Source organism: Hypanus sabinus, chromosome 4 (genome assembly GCF_030144855.1).
Source record: "Hypanus sabinus isolate sHypSab1 chromosome 4, sHypSab1.hap1, whole genome shotgun sequence".
NCBI lineage: Eukaryota > Metazoa > Chordata > Chondrichthyes > Myliobatiformes > Dasyatidae > Hypanus > Hypanus sabinus.
Window position 1 is genome coordinate 42,326,986 of NC_082709.1, and position 13,791 is coordinate 42,340,776.

The 13,791-nt window shown below is 41.8% G+C and overlaps 1 long non-coding RNA gene across 1 annotated transcript in view; it reads right to left on the minus strand.

The window, feature by feature from the left end:
• The window catches only part of LOC132392687 (uncharacterized), a 74,433-nt gene extending 64,260 nt beyond the window's left edge, over nucleotides 1-10,173 (minus strand). The window contains exon 1 of the long non-coding RNA XR_009511621.1: nucleotides 10,107-10,173. This is a non-coding gene — a long non-coding RNA (uncharacterized LOC132392687). The remainder of the gene's footprint in view (nucleotides 1-10,106) is intronic.
• Nucleotides 10,174-13,791: the final 3,618 nt, after the last annotated feature.

The window sequence follows — 13,791 nt, forward strand, 5'->3', positions numbered from 1 at the left end:
GCTGTCTGGCCTGCTGAGTTTTGCCAGCATTTTTTGTTTTTATTTATTTCCAGCATCTGCAGATTCACTCGTGTTATCTTTCAACAGAGTTTGGATCTGTGATTGTCCTGGAAATAGTTGAGATGGCCAAAGATTGCAGCAGAAAGTAGCAGAACACTAATTGCCATCAGTATGATTGAAGACAAATTAAGAAAGAGAAGGTGATAACCATGTAATCCACTAGCCCTCCAACTTTCCTCTGATATGTTCTGTTGTGCATACTCCCAAGATGGTAGTGGTAGCCTCTTCCTTTGGAATCAGAGTTTAAAATGCAGAGGGACTGTTCTGATTGGATGCCCCTGGCCATGATTCATGTTTTCTGCAAAGAACACTAGAAGGTGGTTAATATTTTGCCCCAGGCAAAGACATGAGGCATGATTGAACCAGTTCCCATGTTGTGCACGAAGGCTTGCTGAAGCACCAAATGTAGTCAAGAGGAAGATTACAGTTGCAAACACAGTCGTTATATCTCAAGAAGAGAGCAGGGGGCTCACGGAAAGCAAGCAGGGAAAGGGTGATATGGCTGAGAAATGACAAGTCAGCATAGCGAGTGTGACTCCCTAAAGGGGTTTTTTATCATAAAACTCTTAAGTATTTATTACATTGTTTTGATAGCATTGGTTTTTCACAGCATGGATATTCACCACTTTGCAATGGGACCCATCAAAATAGGCATCTTGTTCACTTACATCATGACTCTCTTAAAGTCTTGGGCCTTAATGAGCTCCTCTTCTCCACAGCCTTCATCCTGCAACCCCACACTGTTCTCTGGCCACAGGTCCCTCACTCTGTGAATGTCTGCCCCTATTACCTACTGGGACCTCACATCCACCCAGCAGCTTGAGGGACAAGGTCACCTACCTCTAGTACCTTTTCAGTTAGCATCTAAGATGTTGCCGATGGGAACATTTGTTTTCAGTCTTTCCCTGTGTTATGTGAAGTTTCATGACCGGAGTAAATTTATTTTTGGGATGTGTGGTGGGAGCAGGCGAGCAGCAGGTCAGGCTGTATCCTAGAGTCATCGAGTCATAGTCTTACAGCACCAACAAGGCTTTGCATGTCCTTGCTATGATTGCACTTGTCTACTCAAATCCCATATTGTGGGGGGAGGGTCACGAATGTGGGGGAACCGAGAAAGCTCTGCAGAAATTGTGACGATGTGGAGGACTTGCTTCGGCACTTTTGGCAAGGCAAAGCAGATTAAGATTAAAACATATTTTGAACTTCTTTGGATGCTATTACTAATTGTGCAAACTGCAAGCCTGTATTTACATCTGCACAGTTGAATGCAGAATTAAACTGGGAGAAGATCACCCCAACAACACTAATTGAAGTTTAGTGTTTGTAACATTCTTTCTAGTTGAGGTAGTAAACAACAGTGGCCTGTCAAACACATACGTTCGGATGCTGTTCATAGACTTCAGTTCAGCATTCAACACAATCATCCCTCAGAAACTGATTGGAAAGCTGAGCCCACTGGGCCTGAACACCTCCCTCTGCAACTGGATCCTAGACTTCCTGACTGGGAGACCTCAGTCAGTCTGATTCGGGAGCAGCATCTCCAACACCATCACACTGAGCACGGGAGCTCCCCAGGGCTGTGTGCTCAGTCCACTGTTGTTTACTCTGCTGACCCACGACTGTGCTGCAACACACAGCTCGAACCACATCATAAAGTTCGCCGATGACACGACTGTGGTGGGTCTCATCAGCAAGAATGATGAGTCAGCTTACAGAGAGGAGGTGCAGCGGCTAACGGACTGGTGCAGAGCCAACAACTTGTCTCCGAATGTGAACAAAACAAAGGAGATGGTTGTTGACTTCAGGAGGGAACGGAGCAACCACTCCCCGCTGAACATCGACGGCTCCTTGGTAGAGATTGTTAAGAGCAGCAAATTTCTCGGTGTTCACCTGGTGGAGAATCTCACCTCAACACCAGCTCCATTGCAAAGGAAGCCCAGCAGCATCTCTACTTTCTGCAAAGGCTGAGGAACGTCCATCTCCCACCCCCCAATCCTCATCGCATTCTACAGGGGTTGTATTGAGAACATCCTGAGCAGCTGCATCACTGCCTGGTTCAGAAATTGCACCAATTTGGATCGTAAGACCCTGCAGCGGATAGTGAGGTCAGCTGAGAAGATCATCAGGGTCTCTCTTCCTGCCATCACGGACATTTACACTACACACTGCATCCTCAAAGCAAACAGCATTATGAAGGACCCCATGCACCCCTCATACAATTTCTTCTCCCTCCTGTCGTCTGGGAAAAGGCACAGAAGCATTTAGGCTCTCACGACCAGACTATGTGACAGTTTCTTCCCCCAAGCTATCAGATTTCTCAATACCCACAGCCTGGACTGACACCAACTTGCTGCCCTGTTGTCTTGTTTATTCTTTATTGTGATGCCTGCACTGTTTTATGTACTTCATGCAGTCCTGGGTAGGTCTGTAGTCTAGTGTAGTTTTTTTGCTGTGTTGTTTTTTTTATGTAGTCCAGTCTAGTTTTTGCACTGTGTCATGTAAGACCATGGTCCCAAAAAATCATTGTCTATGTACTGTACCAGCAGTTATGGTTGAAATGACAATAAAGTAACTTGACTTGACTGATTCCAGACCAAACCAATCTAGTCTTTCCAACTAGTAGGTAAGAGTGTTGAGCAGTGATAGAATGGCAGTATTAGCAGTCAGCCTGGAAGAAGACTCTAGACTTCTTGTACTGGCACTCCCACTGAGTAAAGCAATGGAATGCTGTGATAACTTGCACAGCCGTTTGGTCCATGGATCTCCAGCACCTAAACTTCCACCGGAGCTCTCCAACACCAGGCTGTTGCTGCCTGGCTTGCAAATGTGAATCAAGAGAACTTCCATTAGATGCTGAAGGATAGTTAGTAAGGAAGTGTACTTTTCCCCTGTGATCAAATGTGTTTTTGTATTAGGATTCTTATGAAGATGGCACAAAAAGGATTTTTGTTTAGAACTCCTCTCCTTCAAGACTTCCTTCAGAAGTTTGCAGTGGTTTGCTCTTTGCAAGGCATGTTTTCTGAAATTAGAAGTTTCTCTTGTGGATCACTGTGAGAAGACAATTGGTACTATATAAAAATGCATTCAGTAGAATTGTTGAGAGGCGCAAGCAGGCATTTTCCACTGAGGTTGGGTGACACTAGAACTACAGGTCATGGATTAAAGTTGAAAGCTGAAAGTTTAAGGGGAACTTCTTCACTCAGAGGGTGATGAGCATGTGAAATGAGCTGCCAGCGGATATGTTAGATACAAGCTTGATTTCAACATTGAAGAGAAATTTGGATAATTAAATGGATGCGAGGTATACGGATGGTCCAGGTGCATGTTTATGGGACTAGACAGAACAATAGTTCCACATGAACTAGATGGGCCAAAGGGCCTGCTTCTGTGCTGTAGTGCTTGTGATTCTATGATTCTGCCGTGCTGCTGAACCTCAGGAAATCAAAAAAAATATTAGCCAAACTAAAGATTTTCTAATCAATACACGCAAATATTACGTTTATGCCTCCATTCAAATATCTGCCTTTAATTCAAATAAACCATAAAATCTGTTCCATCACCCAGAGCTGTCAAATAAGCCTTAACCCAAAACATTGACCAAGATGTTGCCTGACCCTCGGAGTTCCTCTAGTACTTCATGTTTTGTGATCACCACGATTATGTCTCTCAGTCAGTCTTGACAATGTGATGCTCTTTGCAAGGCATGTTTTCTAATGTTACGAATGTGCCACAACTCTGAGGGGCCGAAGGGTACAGAGTCGCCCCCTCCTTGTTGAGAATTGCAAGATCGCTGTCAATTCAGGTCTGGGACCCAGGAAATGAGAGAGAATCCTCAAGGTTTTGGAATGTGTCCTGGCCTCAGCAAGACAAAGCCACGGATACCGGCCATTGTCTCTTGGAGACGGAATTGTGTATTGAGTACTGTACGATTCATTGAAGCCCTCAGGGGATGACCAGAGTGGGCTGGTTGAGGAATTGCATCATCCCAACCTGATTGACATCTGAGACCCCGTGAGTCAGGATAAAAGAGGGTCTGGGGAACAACCCCTTGAGATGCACCAGGAGAATGGCTAGAAATTCTGTGACAGCATTTAATAGCGACAGCCGGTGGGGGAGTTTGCATGCGTCCTTTTCCCTTGCCTGGGATTGGCGGGCTTGCCACGGAAGAACGGTTTTAGCACAAGTGACCGGCCACACCAACAGAACTCTCGAAGGATTGAAATCATAAAAAGGAAAAGCTGGAAAGTTTCTAAAAATCTCTCTCGACTCCAACCAAAGGCTGCAGCCTGAATGAACTGAGTGACTTTTATATTTCCATCGGACAATACATTATTCCCTAGACGATAGAGCTTATTTCTTATTATTATACCCGCACTTTTAGATTTAGTATTGATGATGTATATTATCTTTATATTTGCATTGACATTATTTTTGTGTATTTTTACTAATAAATACTGTTAAAAATAGTACCAGCAGACTTCAACGGACCTCTCTATCTTTGCTGGTAAGTGACCCAGTTACGGGATTCGTAACACTAAAAACACAAGTTTTCCTGTGGATCACTGTGATTAAAATGACTGGTTCTGTATAAAATAATGCATTCAGGAGAAATGATGAAGGCAGTTTAATTTGCCTTAGATAATTTTCTGTGTGACTTGTTGATTTGTTGATAGCTAGTATTATTCCACTTCAAGTCTGACAATGTGAGATATGATTTTAAAATTGTTGTATATTTTAAAACATGATGTAAGGTCATGTTTTGGTTCCCATCACATTACTAGACAATATTTGCACTATATATTTTACTAAAATAATTCTTTCTGGTGACCTTGCAGCTTTCAAAGTTAATGTAAGTCCTCAGCCTTAATACTTCAAGAAAGCTGAAGTGCTTCTCGGAAAACCTTAGCAAATAACTTTTCAGTAAAGTCACAAGAGTAAAGTTTGGTTAACCTTTGCAGTAGATTAGAAATGAAGTTTGAATTTAACAGCATTTATAAATAGGGGATTATTGCAACTCCCTGTTTTGCTAGCTATTTTCAATGTTCTTGTAGAAGATGAATTGAAGCATTAAGATGGCTATTAATAGGGACGCTAATGATAGTGCAATTTAAAAAAAAAGTATTGTAACCACTATATCTTCCTGAGTTTAATTTTTTACTTGACAGATCCCATTCTTCACTTATTTCTTCCTATTCTGAAGTGCTAGACTTTCACCATCTGGGATATGCCCTCTTTTCATTGCTACCATCAGAGAGGAGGTACAGGAGCTTGAAAACCAACACTCAATGTTTTAGGAGCAGCAACTTCTCCTCTGTCAAGTTGCTGAGCAATCCATGAATCCTTGTACACTACCTCACTATCCCATTGTTTGCACTATTTACTTTTATTGTAAGTTATAGTAATTTGTTATGCCTGTACTGTATTTCTACCACAAAACAGCAAATTCCATGACTTACAAATGCTAGTGATAAAATTTCTGATTCGGAGAATCTTGGTGATGGATAACACTTTTGATCATCCATCACCTGGTTACTATGATTTACACATGAGCCGGCGTGGGATGAGAAACTGAACAGTACAAGGCTTTGCTAACAGGATTAAAAAACCTAATGTGAGGTGTGCTCTAATTGAGTACAGTATACAAGACTCAGGGGGGGTTGACAAAATTGATTTAAAAATGATCTTGCACCTGTGGCAAAGATGAGGAGCTGTAAATATAGCAATATCTTTAATGTGAATCATGCCATCTTCTCACAATGGCCATCAGACAGGAGGCACGCAAGTCTGAAGTCTATTGCACCAGGTTCAAGAACAGCTATTTCACTTCAACTATTTGGTTCCTGAACTAATCTGCACAACCCTACTCACCAACTCAGTATAGCATCATCATAACCATTTAGTAGTACAACACATTTAATTTATTTTTCTAATTTGTTCTGCCTTGTAAAAAAAAGTTGTGCATAATTTATGTTTATGTTGTTCTTGTGAAAGATGCATATCTGATGCATGTGATGTTGCTGCAAGTAAGCTTTTCATTGAAAATGTAACCAGTGTTCTCTCTAAAGTGTGCGCACGTGCACACACACACACACACACATCTGCTACTAGCGTACAAAGGAATTTAAACTGCACATAAAAAGTTGACACACTCTTCCTCATTGGCACGTTAAGTATATTTCATTATTATTCAAAATCACATTTCTTTGTCCAGTTTCTGATGCGGATGGTGTTGATAATGTGGTGATTCCAATGATTTGTCTGCAGGTTTTAGAACTGGCTTATTTATACTGTTTTTACTGAAGAAATTATTCAGTGCAGACATGTTATTGTCACTGGGTAAAAAGTTGCACAAGATTTTGCGCACGCTGGTCATTACAAATTAGAGGGAACTGTAACCATTATAGAGCGATCGATGCATTTCACAGGCAAATACTATACATGTGATAAATAAATCTGAAACTGAATTCTCTGTAGTTATGTACTTGTGTGAATTACAACAAACTTAACTTTGACATTTTGGGGGAACATTCTCAGCAAGTTGCAAATTGTTTATCCTCAAAATGGCTAAAATCTATGTATAAGATTATAAGAGAAAATATTCATCTTTGGTCATAGCATTAAAATGTGTCACATATTTAACTGCCCCCACACCATTCTCTCTCTTTACAGTCAGCGGAACCATAGGTGCAACCCAAGTATAGGCAGCAGCCAGTAGTGTCTAGACTGTTCAATCTTGGCCACCAAAGATGATTTACTCACCCTGCAACATCCTGTTCTGGATTCCCACATCAGCAGAGATCGTGCAAAAAGCTATCAAAATCTTTTAATGTTTTAAACACTTCAATCAAAACTCCACTTAATCTCTTTTGCTAAAAGTACCTAATTCTGTTTCTTTGCTGAACTGCAAAGCAGACTGATTTGGGCCATGAAAGAAGAACTTTGAATGAACAAAGGTGAGTGGACAGGTCACACATTTAGTCCAAAGCCAGGGACCTGAATCATTTCTGGTCTTCAATATTCATTTAAAATGTTCCACTAAGCCACAAGAGCTGAATTCATACACCGCTGCAAATTGCTGGCTATTGGGAGGTGGAGGGAGAACACTGATAAGATTCTGTGAGAGGAATGGAGTCTCAGGTAAGTCGGTGTTGTGCCAATGGAATGCTTGCTCTTTCTAGCTTCAAAGCTGAAGCTTCTAGGGTTGTTTGTGAGAAGTCCCTTTGAAGATATGAGCCCACATTGCAGGCAGAAGTACAAATGTAATTGCTTGCCTATTTGGCACCAGCAGACTGCAGGTATGTTTATAGATCTACAAGAAAATTGCATCATCAGTACTCAGGGTGATTAAGATTTCCTGCCACTTCAGTCGATTCTGATTTTCAGCTACCAATCACCTTGCAAATTGCTCACAACCAAATATTGTAAACCTCCCCTGCTATTAATGTAAACCCTGTTTGGTCGGAAGAATACACTTCATCAATATATTGCACCATGGAAATAGTTCATACATACACTGGCTGCTCAGAATTTACCTGTGGAACAGAACATCAGAGATCCTCAGTTACACACAAAAAATCCTGGAGGAACTCAGCAGGCCAGGCTGCATCTATGGAAAAGAATAAACAATCGATGTTTCGGCCCGAGACCCTTCATCAGGACTCGGGGGGGAGAAAAAGATGAGGATTCAGAATTAGAAAGTGGGGGAAAGGGAAGGGAGAAACACAAGGTGATAGGTGAAATTGGGAAGGGGGAGGGATGAAGTAAAGGGTTGGGAGGTTGATTGGTGAAAGAGATACAGGAATGGAGAAGGAGGAATCTAATAGGAGAGGATAGAAGGCCATGAGCGAAAGAAAAGAGGGTGGAACACCAGAGGGAAGTGATGAGCAGGTAAGGAGATAAAGTGTGAGAGGGAAAAGGGAATGGGGAATGGTGAGGTGAGGCATTACTGGAAGCTCAAGAAATCAATGTTCATGCCATCAGGCCGGAAACGACCCAGATGAAATATAAGAATATAAGGCCAACCTGAGTGTGGCTTCATCGCTGTAGAGGAGGCAATGGATTGACATGTCAGAATGAGAATGAGAAGTGGAATGAAAATGGGTGGCCACTGGGAAATCCCACTTTTTCAGGCAGGCAGAGCATAGTTGCTTGGTGAAGCAGTCTCCCGATCTATGTCAGGTCTTAGAGTTATACAAGAGCCCTCACCAGGACCACCAAATACAGTAGGTGACACTAAGAGATTCACAGATCAAGAGTTGCCACCCCTCCCCCCCCCCCCCCCCCCCCCCGGAACGACTGCTTGGGGCCCTGAATGGTAGTGAAGGAGATGTAACACTTGTTCCACTTGCCAGGAGGCAGAGCAGTGGAGAGGGACAAATGGATAAGGGAATCACCTAAGGAGTGATCCCTGCTGAAAGCAGAAAATGAGTGGGGGCGGGGAAGGGAAAGATGTGCTTGGCGATGGGATCCTGTTGCAGGTGGCGGAAGTTACAGAGAAGTACGTGCTAGATACCAAGGCTGATGGGATGGTAGGTGAGGACTCCTATCTCTGGAGGGGTGGTGAGGAGATGGGGTGAGGGCAACGTGCATGAAATGGAAAGGATGTGGTTGAGGGCAGCATTGATGATGGAGAAAGGAAGCCCCTTTCTTGGGAGAAGGAGGACGCCTCCTTGGTTCTGGAATGAGAGCAGATGTGGTGGAGATGGAGGAACTGAGAGAAGGGGATGGCATTTTTACAATTAACTGGGTTACTGGTCTCTTTGGTGGCTTTTGATGGACCACTCAGTTCAAACACAACAACCTGAATAATGCAATTTAACTTGCTCTAGGAGAAATAAAATGTAACTAGTGTACAGCTGTAATTCGAATAGAACTGCCAATTAACCACATAATTTGAACAAAACCCATCAACTACTTGCAAAATACTGAAGGCAGTTAAACACTGTATTAAAGGTAAACTCCTGATGCTCTTTACTATAATTCCACAACAATTAACAATGCAGCTTCACTTAAGTTGTAGCCACAGTGGCAGCAAATGTGAAGGACATTCCTGTTGATATTCCATCGACTACTATTTCTCAATGGAAGTTGAACCAGTTCAAGTAAGTTATAGTTTTTGACCTGGTAAGCAGCCTGTTAGAAATCTAAAATAGCATACTCACAGTTAACTCATTTTCAGAAACAATCCTGGTAACGGATCACTGAGCATTGCATTAACCCACGGAGCTTCTGCAGCATTTGCAGTGGACTTTATCCAGGTGGAATGGACTCACAAAGATGAAGAGTACAGAAATGGAATCAAGAGGAACTTTGAAGAGAAGAATAGCTACTCTCAATACTGGAATAGGAGTCAATAGAGAGAATGATATTTAAACTCCCAGTTTCTGTATGTCAGTCATATTGCTCATCACCAGCATGCACATTGATGATTAAAACACTAAAGGTTAGTTTTATTTGTCACATGTACAGAAGAACATCGAAGCATTCAGTGAAATGTGGTGTTTGAATCAATCATCAACACAGTCCAAGGATGTGCTGGGGCCAAGTGTCACCATGCCTCCAGCACCATCGCAGCAAGCCCACAACCTGTACGGCTTTGGAATATGGGCGAAAACTGGAGTACCTGGAGGAAACCCACACGGCCACGGGGTGAAGCTACAAATTCCTTAGACAATCACAGGCACTGCATCCACTACACTGCTGCGCTGCCCTTAACTTGCACAACATCTTTTTTAGTGTGATAAAGATCAAGCATACCCTTTGAAAATAGTTATTAAATATAAATGGACAATAGAAACTAGCAATATACACTTACTCTCTTTCACATGGATTTTCTCAGTTTAGTTTCTCTGGAAAATTTACTGTAACACCGGTACAGATGTCATGTTAAGTCGTTGCCTTACCCAGTCCCTCCCAAAACCAGAAAGATTTACAAATCTAGTCCCAGACTCAAAAATACAAAGTCTTTTTTTCTGCAAAAGTAACTTTGCTGCAGAATAAACATTGACTCTTCTACACTGGCATACAATGAAGTACCCAGGACTTACATGATCATATAGAGCAGATAAGATGCAGGGGAAGACACAAGGCAGCATTTCACAATATGAAGCAAGCATCTGTAGTACTTCCAGAGTAAACTGAACACATGGCAGCCCTTGCACTCTTACTAATTGTAATTCAATAAGGTATGGTCAGCTGATATAATTTGCAAAGACTAATTTGGGTAATAATCACCCAACACACATTTGCTGTTGTGCATCATTAAACAGCCACTGCAAAGTGTTTAAAAATAGTTAGTTTTGATCATGTTTTCTTTCAGATTCAGTTGGCATAGATTACCGTTCACCTTGGTGCATTTGCATGGAATACTGAATCTAAATGATGGAAAAGGATTACAAGGTGTAGGCTTTTTTTGAATAAGTTAACATGAAATTCAATAATAATCACAATGAAAATTTGATTTTCATTCAACTCAAAATCAAATGCTGTAAATTTTCCATTCATTAAACAAAAAAACTAGAAGGCACTTTCTACGGTACTTGAAAGATTTGGCATCAAAAAGGTGGCACATTATATATGATTCCTAGTTACACTAATATACACACATGGCTGAGAAAAACAGATTGAGGGAATAAGTGGTTTGGATGCAACAATGAAGGTCCCATGGGTAAAATGCAAGATTCCTGGTTTATCCCTGCCAATATCTGCATTTCACTATTGTAAATTACATTGTACATACACAGCATGCTAAATAGAGACAAATTCTGGTGTTAAAACATACTTTTATAGATTTTGGAGTTTAAGTTTTGTTCCATAGTTTAGGCTTTGCACCATCCCATACATGATCCATGAAACTAAGACAAGGAGAAACGATAATTAAGCATTCTAAAGGCAGGATATGGATATACGCTCGCTACTTTCATAGATCCTTGTGTGGTGGCGCCTGTGCTGTTGACAATATTGACGCCACAAGCTTGTTTTAAACACCAACATTGTATAGTTAGTCCTGACGAAGGGTCTTGGCCCGAAATGTCGACGCTGCTTCTCCTTGTAGATGCTGCCTGGCCTGTTGTGTTCCACCAGCATTTTGTGTGTGTTGTTTGTATAGTTATATTTGGTTCAGTGGTTTGAGGTGGATGTTGGTGTTTGGACCTACAGGGCAATGTAGATTTAGAACTCAAGTGAGGGTGTTTCTACTTTTGGGGCCGACTATAGTCTGTTCTATTGAGGGACCTGACCCTTCTCAGTGAAAAGCGGAGTCAGCAAAACATGGTACCTGTAACATGAGCTTGTAAAGTGGATAAGAGGCTCCCTCAAGATTTTGAAGGGCTCGCAGCACTTCCAGTCACATGGTAGCAGGTGCTTGTGGCCTAGCAGCCATTCTCTCCAATGAATGACCTCATAAAAACATTTCATCCGAACTTTTAGCTGCTGCTTCTTTGTTTTGGCTCACTATTATGTCAGTTCTTCAAATATCCTTTTCATCTTTCAATGTGACATTGAAGGAAGCTGTCCAGCCCAGCAGCTCACATCTCAGAGAAATTCCATCAGTCCTCTTCCCTGATGTTCCCTGGCAATGTTCACTCTCACACGGCCATCAGTTCCTTCCCGATTCACCAAACCCCCAACTATGCCAATTAACTTGCTAACCAGCGTGTCTTTGGGATGGAGGAGGGACCCCACATAGAGAACGTACACCTGAAACCAGATTTGCTGGGGCAGTGAGCCACTAATACAATCTGCTCCCCCACTGTGCCACGACTCCTGTCAGACTGAGGGGGCATGTACCAAATCCCTTCCAAAAACTAATAATTTAGAGGTGCTGATGTACATTCTTTGTGATTGCATCAAAGTACTGAGCTCAGGCTAGATCCTCTGAGAGGCCCAGGAAACTGCTCACCCTTTCGACCACTGACCCCTTAATAAAAACTGTTGTGTGTTCTCCTGACTTCCCCTTCCCAAAGTCCACAGTTATTCCCTGGGCCTTGCTGACATTAGGTTGTTGTGACACTACTGAACTAGCTAATCTACTTCACCGCTGTAAGCAATACATAACTGGTGTCTAGCCACAAGAAGATGTTTAATCAGCCATGCAGAAGAGCTTTGGATACATGCTACGATGCTCCTGCGGTGAAGCCATTAATCTCCCTGAACGTTTTTGCAGCTGGATGCAGAATTATTGATTGGCTGATCAGAGACGAGGGATTAGCAGATGATGGCTCTCAAAAGTATGAGGAAAGAGGCTCACCAGTGGCATGGTGAAGACTGTCCCACTGCATGATGAGTCACAGAGTGGCTCATTGGCATGCTTAAAGGAAATCCAGCTGTCTCGATAGACATGCAAATTCTGACCAGTCTCCACAAGGCAGTGAGGTTTGGATCTGTAGGAATAGCAAAGGGGAGAGCTCAGAGCCTCTACGGATTATTCTGAAGGAGAAAAAAGAAAGGAGACAAAAGATAATGCAGGTAATATATCACTGTTGCCATGGCTTATCATCTGTGATGCCCTTATTGTTATGGTTCACTTGTGGTCCACCAGCCTCCCCAGTGTAACAAATACATTTAATGCCTTCCCTTTCATCATCAAACAAATGGTACTGAGCAGACACTGAGAAAAATGTGATGGAGGCGCTGACTATGAAGATCAAAATACTTAGAATCACACATTCTTTTTCTGTACGTAAAGAATTCTGGGGGAGTTTGTATCAGAAAATGGCAAGACCAATAACCATTTAATTATTCTGCAACCACTTAAAACTCTCACATCAAAGATGTGTTCAGCTTTCAAAGTCAGAAAAATATTATAACCTCAGTCTAGTTATCTGTTTACATAACAGAAATGCACAAATACAGAAATCTTTCATCAATTGAAGTTATAGTTAGAAGCACACAAAAATAAAGAGTTTTATGTTGAAGTGATGCTTCACATTTCTATGGCCTATAACCTATGAGAAAGTTACTGTTTTGCCTGCCTTTACATTTGCTTTATTTTGTTTGCTTTCTGAAGATCCTTCGATATTGGGAGCATCCAGAACATAATTCAAAAGACTACTTCAGAGCTTGAAAGGTTATTGTCCATGCAGTTTTTATCACTACATATGGACAATGAGAGGGTTCAGATGGAGCGTTACCTAAATCAATATCCATAACATGTAATAACACATTCATCTGAGTGCCTTTTAGTCTGCATTTTTAACTTTGTGGGTTAGTCATAACTGATCCACTAAATGTTGCCATCAGTTAACAGCTCGCTCCCAAAGCTGCTAAAAGCCTTGCCTTACCTTAGTCCATCTCCATCTCCATTCTCCTCTCTCTCTCTCTCTCTCACACACACACACACACACACACACACACACACACACACACACACACACACACACACTCTCTTTCTCTCTCTGTCATCCTCCCTCTCTCCCTCTCCTTTCTCTCCTCCTTCCTCCCTTTCTCAGTCCCTTGGTTTATAATCTCTGAACCTCTAGGTCTTGGATCCTATTTGCAGCACTGGCACTTTCCAGATAGACATATATCAAAGACTGCTGCTGTTTTTATATCATTTTGTTGCACTTGTCAGAGATAAATGATACTTTTTCTCCCAGAAGAATTTATAACATAATGATATAACCACATGACAGTCCTGTTATTGTGAGCAAAATAAATCTCAGAATGGTGAAATCAACGCTTAAAAGCCCAAAGATATAAAATACACAATTTTATCTGTAATGACAACCTTAG